Source organism: Dryobates pubescens, chromosome 32, assembly GCF_014839835.1.
Source record: "Dryobates pubescens isolate bDryPub1 chromosome 32, bDryPub1.pri, whole genome shotgun sequence".
Taxonomy (NCBI): domain Eukaryota; kingdom Metazoa; phylum Chordata; class Aves; order Piciformes; family Picidae; genus Dryobates; species Dryobates pubescens.
In genome coordinates this window covers 6,470,687-6,484,274 of record NC_071643.1, presented here as the reverse complement: position 1 = coordinate 6,484,274, position 13,588 = coordinate 6,470,687, and positions in this window count along the sequence as shown.

Here is a 13,588-nt window from a genome sequence, read left to right as displayed (position 1 = left end):
TGTTGAGACCAGATAATTTGATGTACCCAATAGAAGGCAGGCATCTTAAATGTCTTAGATATTTGACCCTTTGGCCTTACAAAGCACGTTTCTAACCATGGCAAACCTTAATATGTGCAGGTTAGTTTGGGCTCTGAGGAGAACTTATTGTGGCCTCCCAATATCTGAAGGGGGGCTACAAGAAAGCTGGTGAGGGACTTTTTAGGGTGTTGGATAGTGGTAGGACTAGGGGGAATGGGTCCAAGCTAGAGGAGGGGAGATTTAGGTTAGATGCCAGGAAGAAGTTCTTCACTGTAAGGGTGATGAGACACCACAGGTTGCTCAGGGAGGTGGTAGAAGCCCCATCCCTGGAAGTTTTTAAGGCTATGATGGATGTGGCTCTGGGCAGCCTGACCTAGTGGAGGGTGTCCCTGCCCATGGCAGGAGGGTTGAAACTAGATGATCCTTGGGGTCCCTTCCAACTCAAACAATTCTGTGACTCTGTATACTGTCCTTGCCTGTCCCTGGCTTAAGGAGATGCAGCCTTTAAAAATACTCTCACCAGGAGAAGTTCTGGATTTTTGCACTGCACAGGAAGAGACAGGGTAAAAGTAGCCCTCTTAAGTATTCTCATCTTTGAAACCATGAATTGTAGAGGTGAAGAGATAACTACCAATTGAATTTTGACCTGAGATCTTCATGTTGCTAATGTTTACCCAAACGGATGTATTTAGCTCTACTTGGGCTCTTGTTAAACTGTGCTGTCTCACAGTGTGTTAGATTTGGATTTTTCTGGGTTAACACTAGTATAAATAGAAAACATGCACTGCAAGAGGCAGCGCAGGCGGGTGATCTATAAGATCCAAATGTGGCTATAAGCAGCTGCAAGTCCATTATCTGAAGTGGTTATGTCATCTTACACTAGAAGAAAACTCAGTCCTCTATATTTGATTCCTAAATCTCACCTTATATCAGATGTTCAAAGGTTCAGATGAATAAGATACGTCTCTGGAAAGTGTGTTTTAAATTAAAAGCTAGTGAAAAACATGTATCTTGATTTCTGGATGACAGTCTTGGAAAATGTGTTTCAACTGGCAGCTGCCCTCTTCCTATTTCACTCCTCCCACACCAACAAACCAGTATCCAGCAACGTCGGAGCTGATAGTCTCAACAAAACCCAATAATCTCTCTTTGGTTCATCTTCCCTGCTTTATTCTGGATGCTGAGAGGTGACTTTGAAAGGGCAGCATGTATAAGGCAGAAATATTTCTTGAGGGTATGGGGAAGATGTTCTCTTGTTTGAAGGAAACCAAGACTTCCAACTGATTTTAATTTTATTTTTAATGTTCATGGGAACCAGTCTTACATGCCTGGCTGAATTCAGACTTTGGATTTTTGGCAGGTTTTTATTTGAGCCCAGCTTGGCTGTTTTTCAAAATGTCCAGATTGCTCACATTAAATCTGAATAAGCACTACCCACTAGTTTAATCAGAGTCATCTGGTACACCTCTAATTAGTGTTAGTTAAAGTAGAAATTCTTAATAACACAAAATTCTGTGTTTGGAGGACATATTTAGTATGCTCCTGAATGTAAAATTGGAAGGGGGGAAATATCTTTTGTATTATTCCAAAATCAGAATACATGAATTAGGATGACAGCAACACAGTGCTAACAAAACAAGGCTACGTTCCTGGAAATTGCCATGACAGTCTTGATCCATTTAGGTATGCGTACACATGTACAGTGTGTGTAGCTACAAATGCATTTATGATCTTTAAGAGCCCAGCCTTGCTAATCTAATAACTGACTATAACTGTACAATGTGTACAAACCAGTAAATCATGTAGACATTGGAGTATTCCAGTAATTATCAAACAAGCATATGACACTTTTGGTTTAGGTATAAATTGTTTCCCAGGCTTAACCCATTGCAATAAATGATACATAAGCTGTGTGCTATGAAATTCTTTTTCTGTTTGAAATCAGTTCAAGTTTTGCTTGAGTCAGAACCAGACCATTAACATGTTACTGCAGCTTATCAAAACATGATACTTGAAAGTTACTATGCTTGTTTAATTATCAACTCTACAGAATCAAGCTCCTCTACAGATAAAATTATCCTTTTTTTAAAATCACAATCTATACTGATGTGTTGCTTCTTTATCTTCTTCCCCAACTCCTTCCATTGGAAGGTGTTTTAACTTCTGTTATGTTAAGGCAGACCAACCAAAACCAACCAAGTATTTGCAGTTTGATCTTTGTATTAAAAGGTTCCCCATGATTTTGGTTTTTCAGGTGTCACTTCTAAATCCTGCAGAACTAGTGAGCCATGTTCTTATACTTTGCAGATGAGCTATGCCTTTTACGTGTATAATGTAATAGTAGTGAAAAAACCCCCACAACAATCTGTTTACTGAGATTTATGTGTCACCTGGAATGTTTTTGTTTCCCAGTTTTCTTCAATTGATACCCTGGATATAGAAATAGAATTTATATATATCTATATAAATTTTTTTTCAATTCCTTCCCTGGACACCTTTCAACTTCACTATTCAAAGATTGAATGGATCATGATTACAGAGTTGGGGTTTGGTGTGGTTTGTTTTTTTTCCCCCCTTTATATTTTTTTTCCAAGGGCATCTGTTCTTAGCCACAGCTGAGGACGGGACTCACTGAGCCGACTGGAAGGATCCACCTAGAATTTGTTGAATTAAGTCCTTGCACCTGGATATAATTGTCATGCTGCTGTGCTGGGGTTTTCTTAAGCTACTGGTAAAACAAATTAGCTCAATTTAAACTGGCATCCAGTAGGGAAGCAACAACTCACCTCATATAATGTTTTTTTTTGAATAATTATTTTTCTGTTGCCAATTTCGCTTCATGAATATTTTTTTTTTAAAGGCAGGATGAATTGTTGGACATTTTTAAGAGTTCAACACAAGAAGCAACAAACCCCCGTCCTGTTCTGAGTGTTTGCTGAGTTACAACTAGTATGAGAGTAGTACCTGATTATTAATTTTAAGTGACTGTATTGGAGGTAGATGTAGCTATCTAAATATATATTAAAAAGAAAGTAACAGCAGATAAAGAAGAGTAAAAAATGCACTATAATAGTAACACTTCCCAAACCCCTCAAACTGGTCTCAATACATGCACTTCGTGGACCTTGTGCCAGATTTAGCACTCTAACAGTATACCTTTTTTACATTTGGGAAAGATTCATGCAAGTTTGGTGGACTTTTTTTTTTCTGAGGAGCAGTAGACAAAGGTAGTCATTTATGTCTGACAAGGGAATTTGTATAAATACCATGGGATCTCATTTCCGGGTGTATTTTAGTGCTGTTCGAACTTGGCAACGAAATTCACAAGCTTCCTGGAAGGTCCACAAAGGTTTATCGCCTCGGTTGGACTCGCAGTGGCAGGACTTTGCGTGAATCCCTGGAATGTCTGCATCTGTGTTAGCTTCAGCTTTTCATAATATTCTCCAAATGTGGACTCTGGGGGAAAACAATGAAAAATCACCTCTTCGGCTGAACACTTCAGGATGACTTTTGAAATGAAGGAAGTGCATTCTACTAAATATTACCTTTGGGTTTTATTGATAGGTGACATGCTGATTTGGAGAAGAGAGGGATATGCTCACTGACCATGGATACTAGCTTTGGATGTATCTTTAGAATCATAGGATCGCTCACCCTAGTGTAGCTGATTCAGCTGCTGCTCTTGTGACCTGGTCACATCACTGTGGATACCAACTTACATGACTTTCTAAGGCACTGCTCAGCTGGCTACAAAAATTACAACATGGACTGAAACAACTTCTTGTTTATAGCATTTTAAAGAAAATTCAGGACTATAAAATATTTTATGAGCTCCAGAATATATTTTATTTCAAGAAATGTGCTGCTGATCATCCCCTTAGCGATTATGGCAGACATATAGATGTACATATTATCATAAACCATCCTCTAAGCCACACTCTGCTAAAATATTGGGTAGACTCAAATGCAACAGGAATGTGAATTAGGAAAGCAGTGCTTTTTTTTTGAAGGAAGGCAAAATACCCAGAGATCAAAAGTTAAATGTGGAAGCTTCTGTCAGTTCTTTCGCTGTGCAGTGAATTCTGAATTTTGGAGAGTAAGCATGGTCATTTCTGTGGCTCTCAGTAACAGCTTAACTTCTGCAAGCGTTAGTTCAAGGTGAACCTTGGCATGTCACAAATGCTGTTACCTCAAAAGCTGTGTATGTGGCATTGAGACTGGTGGGAAAGTGCTAAATGCACGTGGTCCTGTGTGAAGGCAGCTTTCAGAGAGCAGCTGGTTCCTAACTGGGGACAGTTTAAAGGTGTAGGGCAATCGGTTGTTTTTAAATTACCTCTGTTATAAAGCAAATGTTGTTTTTAAACTGCTGGGCCTGATTCTTGCTTACAGTACAGCCTGTTTTCTCTACTCCAGCAGCACAGGCACTCCCCCGTGGTGTGCGTTTGCCATGATAGCTCCAGCCGGAGGCTCAGCACGGACCTGGAGTGCAGAAAATTCACAGAGCAAAAGGGGCCAGCACATAAAATAACATTGGCTGAATTATCATTATCTGCCTTCTGTGGAAGAGGAGGCCACGGGAGAGAGTTACTATACCCTAACTCATTGTACCAATGCACACCCAGAGTGAAGCTTTTCTTTCAACTGTGATAGCCATGAATCAATGCATACGAGAATGGGCAGGCAAGTTGCTTTCATACAATATTCCTTTTTATAAGCTCATTTTTCTTGAGCTTCAGGGGAAAGAAAAAAACCTTCAGTTTTCCCTCAAAGTTGGGTAACAACTGTGTCTGGTGTAAAGGTTGCCTAGCCTCCTCTCTGTGCTCCCCCTCCTGTCTGGGCTTCCAGGAGGGAAAAACCAGTAGCAAACTGAGCTTAAGGGATTTTTTTTTTTCTTTGCCTTATGTGGTGATAATCCTAGGCCTGCACTTAGAGAGAAGCTTCCAGTGGGAAATTAAGCTAAACTGAAAAGCATAACAAAACCCAAATCATCTTGACTGCAAGAATTCCTCCAGTGTTTTATTCTTTAATGCTTATTAATAGAGACAATGCTAAACCCAAAAGGAAGCTCGCAATATCCTGTTCTTTTTCTTTTGCCGTTGTTAGAGTGTGAATTTTTGTTTAGCAAACTCCGTGTCAGATCTTCGAATTTAATTATTGAACTCACAATGTGAATAAACGTACAGACATGACTAATAGCATTCTCTTATAATTTCATTACAGGGTAATAGACATGAGGGGTTTAAAACTGATCTATTTCCTCCCCCCCCCCTGTTACAGAGTGTTTATAATATAAATGAACTCTCACATCCTGCCTTCTTTTTCTCCTTACCCTCTTTTCATTTCTTTTTCAGATTTGATTCATAGAGGAAGGCGAGCGATGCGTGCCACTGATTTGGGTCATCTGCACGCAATTCAAAAGGAAAAGGTGATTTTATTTCATTGCCTGCCAAGTAAGTGGGAGAGGTGTAGGAAAACGCAAAACTCCAGATGAAAGGACGGACCTCTTTTATCATCGTAGAAAGAATCCATCTGCAATAATTACCAGTCAGACTATCCACACACTGTGTTACTTCGTGACATCTGAGAACTGCTGCACTTCTTGAACCAATAGCTGCTACATAGGAACCAGCATCAATCCTGAATGAAAAAATTGCCCCAACTGCTGGTGAATGGCACTCAGTAGGTTTCCCATTGAACTATGCTGCGAAACAATGATGCACATTGGTAAATCACCGTGTGTGCCTTTCAGTTCTTATGCATATCCCATACTGGACAGCTTCCATTCACTCTGGCACCCACTGCAAACAAATGTAACTATGCATCAGAGATGAAAGTGAAAATGCATATGTTAAATCCCAAATGGAAGCAAAAGAGTGTAATATATACATAGTTGCTTAGCAACAAACATGTTTTGGCCACAGGAATGGTGACATCAGTCAGAGGAGAGAGAGGCAAGCTGCTCTACTCTCCTTGTCTCTCGTTCTCTCTCTCTCTCAGCTCCATAAAGGCCTTTCCTTATTTCTTTCAAAGCAGAAGAGAGAGCTATTGTAGAGGTTTGTTTATCCTATTAATGCAACAGACTGTAGGACAACTGGACTTTTCTTTGAGCAAGGAAACCTGTTTTCATTCTAGGTGTCCGTTGTGACGGCGCATGCCCTCCGGTACAGCCAGGTGTTCTGATCCTCACTTTGTGGCTTATTGTGGTGTCCCTCTTAGCTCAAACACTCAGACAGAAGAAAGCAAGCGCTAAGCCTGAAAATGCAAACTGCTTGCATAGAAAGCATTATTTTTGGTGTTACTCTATTTTTGTTCCTACCCTGCTTTTCACTTCAGCTCCCAGAAACTTTTATTTTTCCTGGCATTTTTATTTTTCCTGGCATTGCTGTGGCTCGGTATTTTTTTCAGGAAAGCAAGCAACACCTCAGTGAGTTGCACAATGTCCATGGCTAGTAGAGACTCATTTATTAATTCCTCCCACTCTAAATGGTCTGAATATTTCTTCTCTCTTTTTCCCCCTTCTCTCCTCTTTCTGCATGCTCTGGTGTGCACGCTGTTGTGCCTTCTGCAGTGGGAGGCAAAGGAGGGAGCTGATGAGTCCTGGATTAAGTTACGCACAGGAGCAGGTAGCTCCTATTGACACAAATGTGAGCTCTGCGAGTAGCTGACACATAATGTGCCTCATGCTTTCAGCAGGCTGCTTGCTCCACTGGACCATAGCATCTTTCATGTATAGAAATATTGCACACTTGCGTTCAAATCGATCTGCCACCCTGGATTGCTGCAGACACATCCCCGAATACATTAGTTTTGAGTGTTTCCTTTTAATTTAAGGTAATGAATGTACTTTGGTGGATCCCCAGTGGGGGGAAAGAATGTTTCAGGCATGCACTTCTCTTTGCAAAGAAGGCTTTCTTGACAGTGTGAGAGACATGTAGGAATGCAAGATATATTGAAGAACTCAAATTAAAATCACGGATGAAAGCAGAGTTAAAGGACCATTATGATAAAATAAGGCCTTTATTTCCATTCACTGAGCTATTATGTAGATAGTGTTTTACTTGCTCTCATTTTCCTTGAATTCATAGAGACCCTTTTTCATGTACTAGCACATATTATTGGTTATATCTTGTCAATTTGATATCTTGCACTTACTGTGAAATTAATTTGGGGGAAAAAGTGTGTCATTCTGAAAATGTGGAGGAACTTGAGGTGTGGTGGTGTCTCTGAGCAGACAAGATAAATGAAGTCATAATGGCAGAGTGGATCAAAACAGAAAGGAAGGCAGAAAAGTTGTATGATAAAAGGCTGGAAAACAGGAGCAAGGTTGATACTGATTATTATTTTTTTTAAGAGAAAGATTTTTTTTTTCCCTTCTCTTGAAATGTCAAGAAAATGAACCAGGAGGTAGAATGATATAGTTAATGTCCTGAACAAGAGGTTGAGGTGGATTCTTGTCTTAATTTTTTGTCTGTGACTTAAAGCAATTCTCCTAGCACAGCTTTCAGCCTGAATAGGAGCATCATGTAGCCTGATCCTAAAGAAATCAAATTAACACATAGAGCTGATGTTCATAGCTGGCTCATCAGAAAGACACTAGGTCAAACTGGGTTCCCGTATCTGAAGTTGGAGAAGTTGGGGCTGCTTGGGCAATGAACTGAAACTCGTTGGATGGCAATCAACCCCCAAAATTCTCATACGTAACTGTGCTTTTGCTCCTGTAAACTCTTTTTAACTTGTGAAATGAATGATTGTCAGCTGTAAAGATAATTGAACTAGCAACTAAAATAGTTGTTTGAAAGGCCTGTTAGATTGCTGGTGTTTTATATGTGAAAAAAATCAAAATTTGGAATGGAAATTGCTCTCATTGAGTAAACCAAAGTTTTACAGTTCACATCAGTTACTGAGCTCTAATTTATCTCCCAGTGCATACATTTCAGTTTGTATGTCTGTGGCTATTTAAACAGACTGAATGGTTTGTCAAGTGTTGGCTTTCTGAAAAGTGTGGTTTAGAATTTGCCCAATGGAGTTACTGTCTTCTCTTACAGTTAACCACACAGATGGACAGGCAGTGTGCTTTTACAAAAGGTTTGCCTCAAAGTTAAGCAAAGCTTAGGAATCTATCCATGCTTTTGGTAGTTGTGTTGTGAAGCTTCAATCAAATGAAAGTCTCTCTCCAAATATCTTGAAGGTGAACAGCAACTTTGGCTTGCATTTTAGTCTGCCATGGGTTTCCCTGACAGATGGGATAGAAACAGGAGGAATGAAGCATTGGAAACCACATAAAGGTTTATGTTACAATATCTGTGGCAAGTTCGCATCCTGAACAGTAAAGTTTGAGTTTGCAAGACTAACAATAAGAGAAAAGCTGGAATGGAACCACGCAAGTTCTGAGCATCAGTAAGTTCTGCTTTTAGAGAGATGACATCTCTGCTTCATCTCATTGCACTGGTTTTCATGTCTGCAACAGGCTCTGTAGCATCTGCACAAACTGTATTTTCACATTACTTGGAGTCACTTTGATATTACTGCATTACTGATTTTTATTTGCTTATTTATCTATTTATCTATTTATTTATTTATTACATGAATGTAACCTAGAAGGCAGGAGTAAGCTCAACACAGTCAGACTTTGAGTATTACTTTTCATAAAGAATGTGGAGCAATGGAGGGAATCCTGAGCCAAAGTTTCAGAACAGCTGACAGGGAAATGTGAAGGATGGGGCATGTATACAAAATAAAAAAGGGAGCACAGTAGCCTTGAAAGATGTAGAAAGTTGCTGCAGGGAGGAAAGAAATTGTTTAACGCTTTCTCTCTGTATTGGTAAGAAAATATAGACTTAAATTACTCCAAGAAAAAGTTAGGTTAACCTTTACAAAAGCCATCTATAAAGAATATATCAGGTTGCATAGGGAAAATGTGTGCATTTCCATTGCTGAAGGACTTAAAAAACTAATTAATGGATGTCAAAAATATCATAGGTGCAGTTGATTTTTGATCTTTTAAGATCTTTCTCAGCTCTGCTTCCTATTATTTGCTCCAAATGGCTTCTGCTGCTTCTTGAATCTTTTTTTTTTGGGTAAAGCCAGCAATCAAAATAATAATGTAGGAACAGATCCCTGTAAATACTGAGGATCTGGTATGGCTTCTAGTCAGGCATTTAGCCTCTAGTGGAAAGTGCCAAGATATGTGCTTTGGAAGACTCATAGGGCACATAGCTGCGTGTCAGCCTATTTCAATTAGTGTGTTGAAATGGTGGATTACACATCTCTATAAAAGCTAAATTGGTCTCATCCCTGAAATTACAACAAGCCTGAGGATCCAATGGAAAAATGAAATCTTGAGCACCTCAATTTCAGGAGCCACTGAAATGCATTGTACCACTGTCACTACTGCTGTTGATCATCCCCCCCTGGATGTCCCCTCTTCCACAGTATGGATGTCACAGAGACAGGGATGCACTGATGGAGGGCAGTCCCTAATAGATGGCTTTCTGCTCTGAGTGTATTGGCTGCAGAGATGCCTATGAGCCACTGCAGACTCAGTCCTGTAGTTTTCTGAAGACAGCCTTGCTTTCTCGGGAGGCTGTATTCAGATTAAGTAAACGTGGAGTTTTAATGGATTTGGCGTGTTTCAGTGTTACAGCTGCCCCCTCTGCCATGTGTAGCTTCTGCTACACCATCTATTTACCTTCATTATGAGCCCCAGGTAGAAGCTCAGGTGAGCTTCAGGTCCCCTTGTATGCTCAGCCACTTCACTCTTTTGAAGCCTCTCTTCTCATCCCAATCCAGCTGTGTCTTGCGCCACCAGCCAACACATTTATCTGCTCCAAACCTTGGGGAAATCTAGCACGTCACAGGCTGAGACTGCAAAGTTTCTTGGAGTTCCTTATTTTTGCTTTATACCAGTTAGTGTGGGGAGGGGGATGTGCCAGTGTCTGTGATGCTGGTGGTCACCATTAGCATCCCTTTTACCTGTGTGCTACACATGTATAGCAGTCCTGGGCAGAGGCTCAGCCTATTGTGCCTCCATTCCAGAGGCAGCCATGCAGTGCTCTGTCCTGATGGCCCCTTCTGCATGATCTGCCTGTGCTGAGGCTGCAGCAGTGAATGAGCAGGTTGTGGAGAGGCACTGAGAGCCAGAGAACTATGTGCTTGTGCAGCTGGCCAGAGGAAGGCTGATATCTGACAGATCTTCCCACCCCATACTGCGTGGTGAGTAATTCTGAGGGAAAAGTAAATGCAGAGCCAAGACTGGGCAAAGTTCAGGGAGCTTCCCTGGGGACAGAGGTTAGCCCCCTGTGTATGGATCTGTACATAAATATAGTGACATTTTTGTCTGCTCAACATCTCCAGAAACTGTGTTCCAGGATGTCTCACTTGTTGGATGTGGGTGGATCTGGCACTGCATTTCTTGTGGACCAAGGCACAGAGTTCTTGGGAAATGGTCTCAGGAGACATTATTTCCATAACTCTTGTCCCCTGGGGGAAGGGAAGAGGGGCAGATTTATGGGGCTAAGTCTTATAAAAAGCAAAAAATAAAACAAATGCTACCCCAAATGAGTTATAGATGTCTGTGAAAATCTATGGCATTACCATGTCACTGGATTTGTTGCCTCAGATTTTAACTCAGTTTGTGGTGTGAAAGACATTGAAAGAAGGGGGACACCACCAATAACTTTTACCAGCAGTTTTTAATCTGGGGTTGTGCCCTGGCCATATGGGCTTGCCTTATCCCTCCACTTGCCCTCCTCACCTCCTACAGCCTCTGTGGACCATGCCACCCATCACAGAAAATGCAAACAAAGTATTTTTAGACAGTGCCAAAATGACAGCAGTACACACCAGGGAGGGCAGCCACCTCTCGCTGTCACACTATGAAGTTCCTCAGGTGTGAAGTTAAGGAACAAATTGGAATCACAAAAGCTAGGTGTGCAGGTTAGCTACTCTGCAATTATGCCTGTGCTACATTTTTGATTGACAGTCAAGAAATGAAAAGCAGACAGATATTTTAGGAGATACAAAGGCAACAGAGGCAGCATGCCTGTGGTTTGGGTGGTTTTCTGGACTGTGCTGCCACTGGAGCTCAGTTTTCAAGAGAGGAGAATTGGTGGGATGGCAACAGACTTAACTGCCTCCTGCCTGATACATCTCTTCACTTTGCTGCTTTTTCAGCAGGGGGGAACATTTGGCATGGTGGCTTCTGAAAGGAAGGACTTGCAGGCCTATTTCTGGCTTACATCAACGTAATGAGTATTAAAAAAAATAAAATCCTGATAAATGAAACTTCTACGTTGTCTAAAACACCAATAATGTGCGTGAAACAAAACAAAATGTAAAGGGAATTGTCCCAAAATGAAAAAGTTATTTTCAGAGAAGGCCAGAATCCAATGCTTTGACACTTCTCTTTTTGATTAGGAAGCGTGGTGCTGCAGAAATAGACCTATTCCTTGAGGATTAATTTTTTTCCCCCCTACCTGAAAAGCGCTGCCCAGCTTCAGTCTGAAGCATAAAAGGTCTGGTGTCTTGAGCTGGAATTTTTCTGAAGGTGCAGAAACCACTTGGGCAGTTATGAACACTTTACTCAGTGTTTACTTTTATCATGTTTAATGTCTTAAATATTGGTTGAAGAACCCATATTAAATCCTACGTAGTATATTTTCCCCCCCCTGATCTATTCCATATTTATAGCATTAATCATTTCTCTGCAGTTAATTAAGAGAATTGATGGCTCTTAGGCTTCCTGAAGCTGATCCTTTAAATAAGTATATCAAAATCTCCATTACCCATAGCAGACACCATCACAATAGGTGTACAGAGGCCAAACTGACAGGAGCACAGATCACGAGAGTATCCACAGGGATGTGTCAAACAAAAAAGTCCTATTTCAAGCTTGTGTCTCAGAGGCGTGGGGAAATAATAGTGACATAATTGAGGGAGTGTTTGTGGAGCCCTTATACTTTAAAAACCTTTTGCCAAAGCCACACTAATGGTCTGAAAAAGAGATGTTGATTATGTGACCAATTGTTTAGCATGTGTTCCTAAACTGGTTTATAATTATCAAATTAATCTCTCTGAGGTATTAAAAGCCGATTTGCACAATCTCTGTAAAACTAAAAGGGAAGCAAAGCACTTTACCTGTGTTGATACAGAGCCCTGCAAACAGCAACTATTTGTTTTTGTAGCTGTTGTGGCTCTGGGAACAAGTAAATATAAACAGCAGGAAGCACAAATACAGAGGCAGTGCAATTGGAGGCTGTCAGGAAGCAGTATGGTGGCTTCAGGAGCTGAATTCGGCTTGAAATAAGCTTTGTCTCAGTATGCGTAAGAGGCTTTGGCACTGTATCAGACCTCTGGGGAAGCCACTCAGCAGGGTGGGGATTACTATAGTTTGTGCTTCCCAATTCACAGCAAACTTGCTTCCCTGTCATACTCGTGCATTAACTCTCTCTGTCCCACCTCGGTGCTTTTTGTGGGGATTTGTCTGCTTTCTAGCAAACAGCCCGACATCTGCTAGTTGAGAGTGGAGGAGAAAAAAACCCCAGCGCATGACTGAGTGACTGCAGAGCTCTTCCCTTCTATGACAAGTGAGAGAAGCACAAAGATGGTAATTTTGCCAGCCTGGATAATTCTCCTCTGCAATGGATGTGCTGTGGTTGCTTTGACAATGACATCTAAAATGCAAATGAATTATGCCTGCATATAATAGCTGGCAGTGCTGTCTAGACCTGCTGCTGGTATAAACTTCCTCACGATGATTATCTTTTTCCTCTCACATGGACTCCACTCTCTCTTCTGAGGCTGTGCAAGGGTTAATTCTCTCTTAGCTGTGGGAATATTTTGTGTTAGGAGAGACTACATGGTTATTCCTAACACATGACTATCAAAGAGTCAGATTAGCTGAGGGGGAGGGGAAAGGCTCCTGAGTTTGCACTTCCTGTCTCTTAATAAAGCTGAGATTCCAGAAGTATTTAATATCATTGTGGTTTACATAGGAAATTGTCTTAGTAAGTAACTGAATATATGGCTGCTATATTGAATACCATTTGTCCAGATCATCTTTCTTTCAGTTATATTAGATATCTGTGAAGTGTTGTAAAAGTAGGGTCTTGTTACAGAGCACAGCTAAATGAGCAATGGTAAAATACAATTAAAAAAATCATAATTCAATATTTAAACTGTATTGAAAAATGTGAGGTGCACCAATATTAAAGAAACAACAGCAATTGTTTTATATGCACTGCTAAGGCAATAAAATGTGGATTCCTTATGTAGGTCCAAATGTAGCAGCTGGATTTGGCTTTATGAACCATGAAAAATAGTTCCCATCTGGAAGTTGATGTTGAATAAAGATGCAACAGTAAGGCTGCATCTTACATGTAACATTTATACATTTCCAACTCAATACAGCACTAATATTGGAGAGGAAAGAGAGAAAGGGGAGGGGGGGAGATGGGAGCACACAAATCAGAAGCCTCTGGCCAATATTTTTATATGTATTCTCTGATTTAAGAGCCTCAGGTTTTGGCTGCTTGGGATTTTTTTCCTTTTATTTTTTTTTATAAGATAA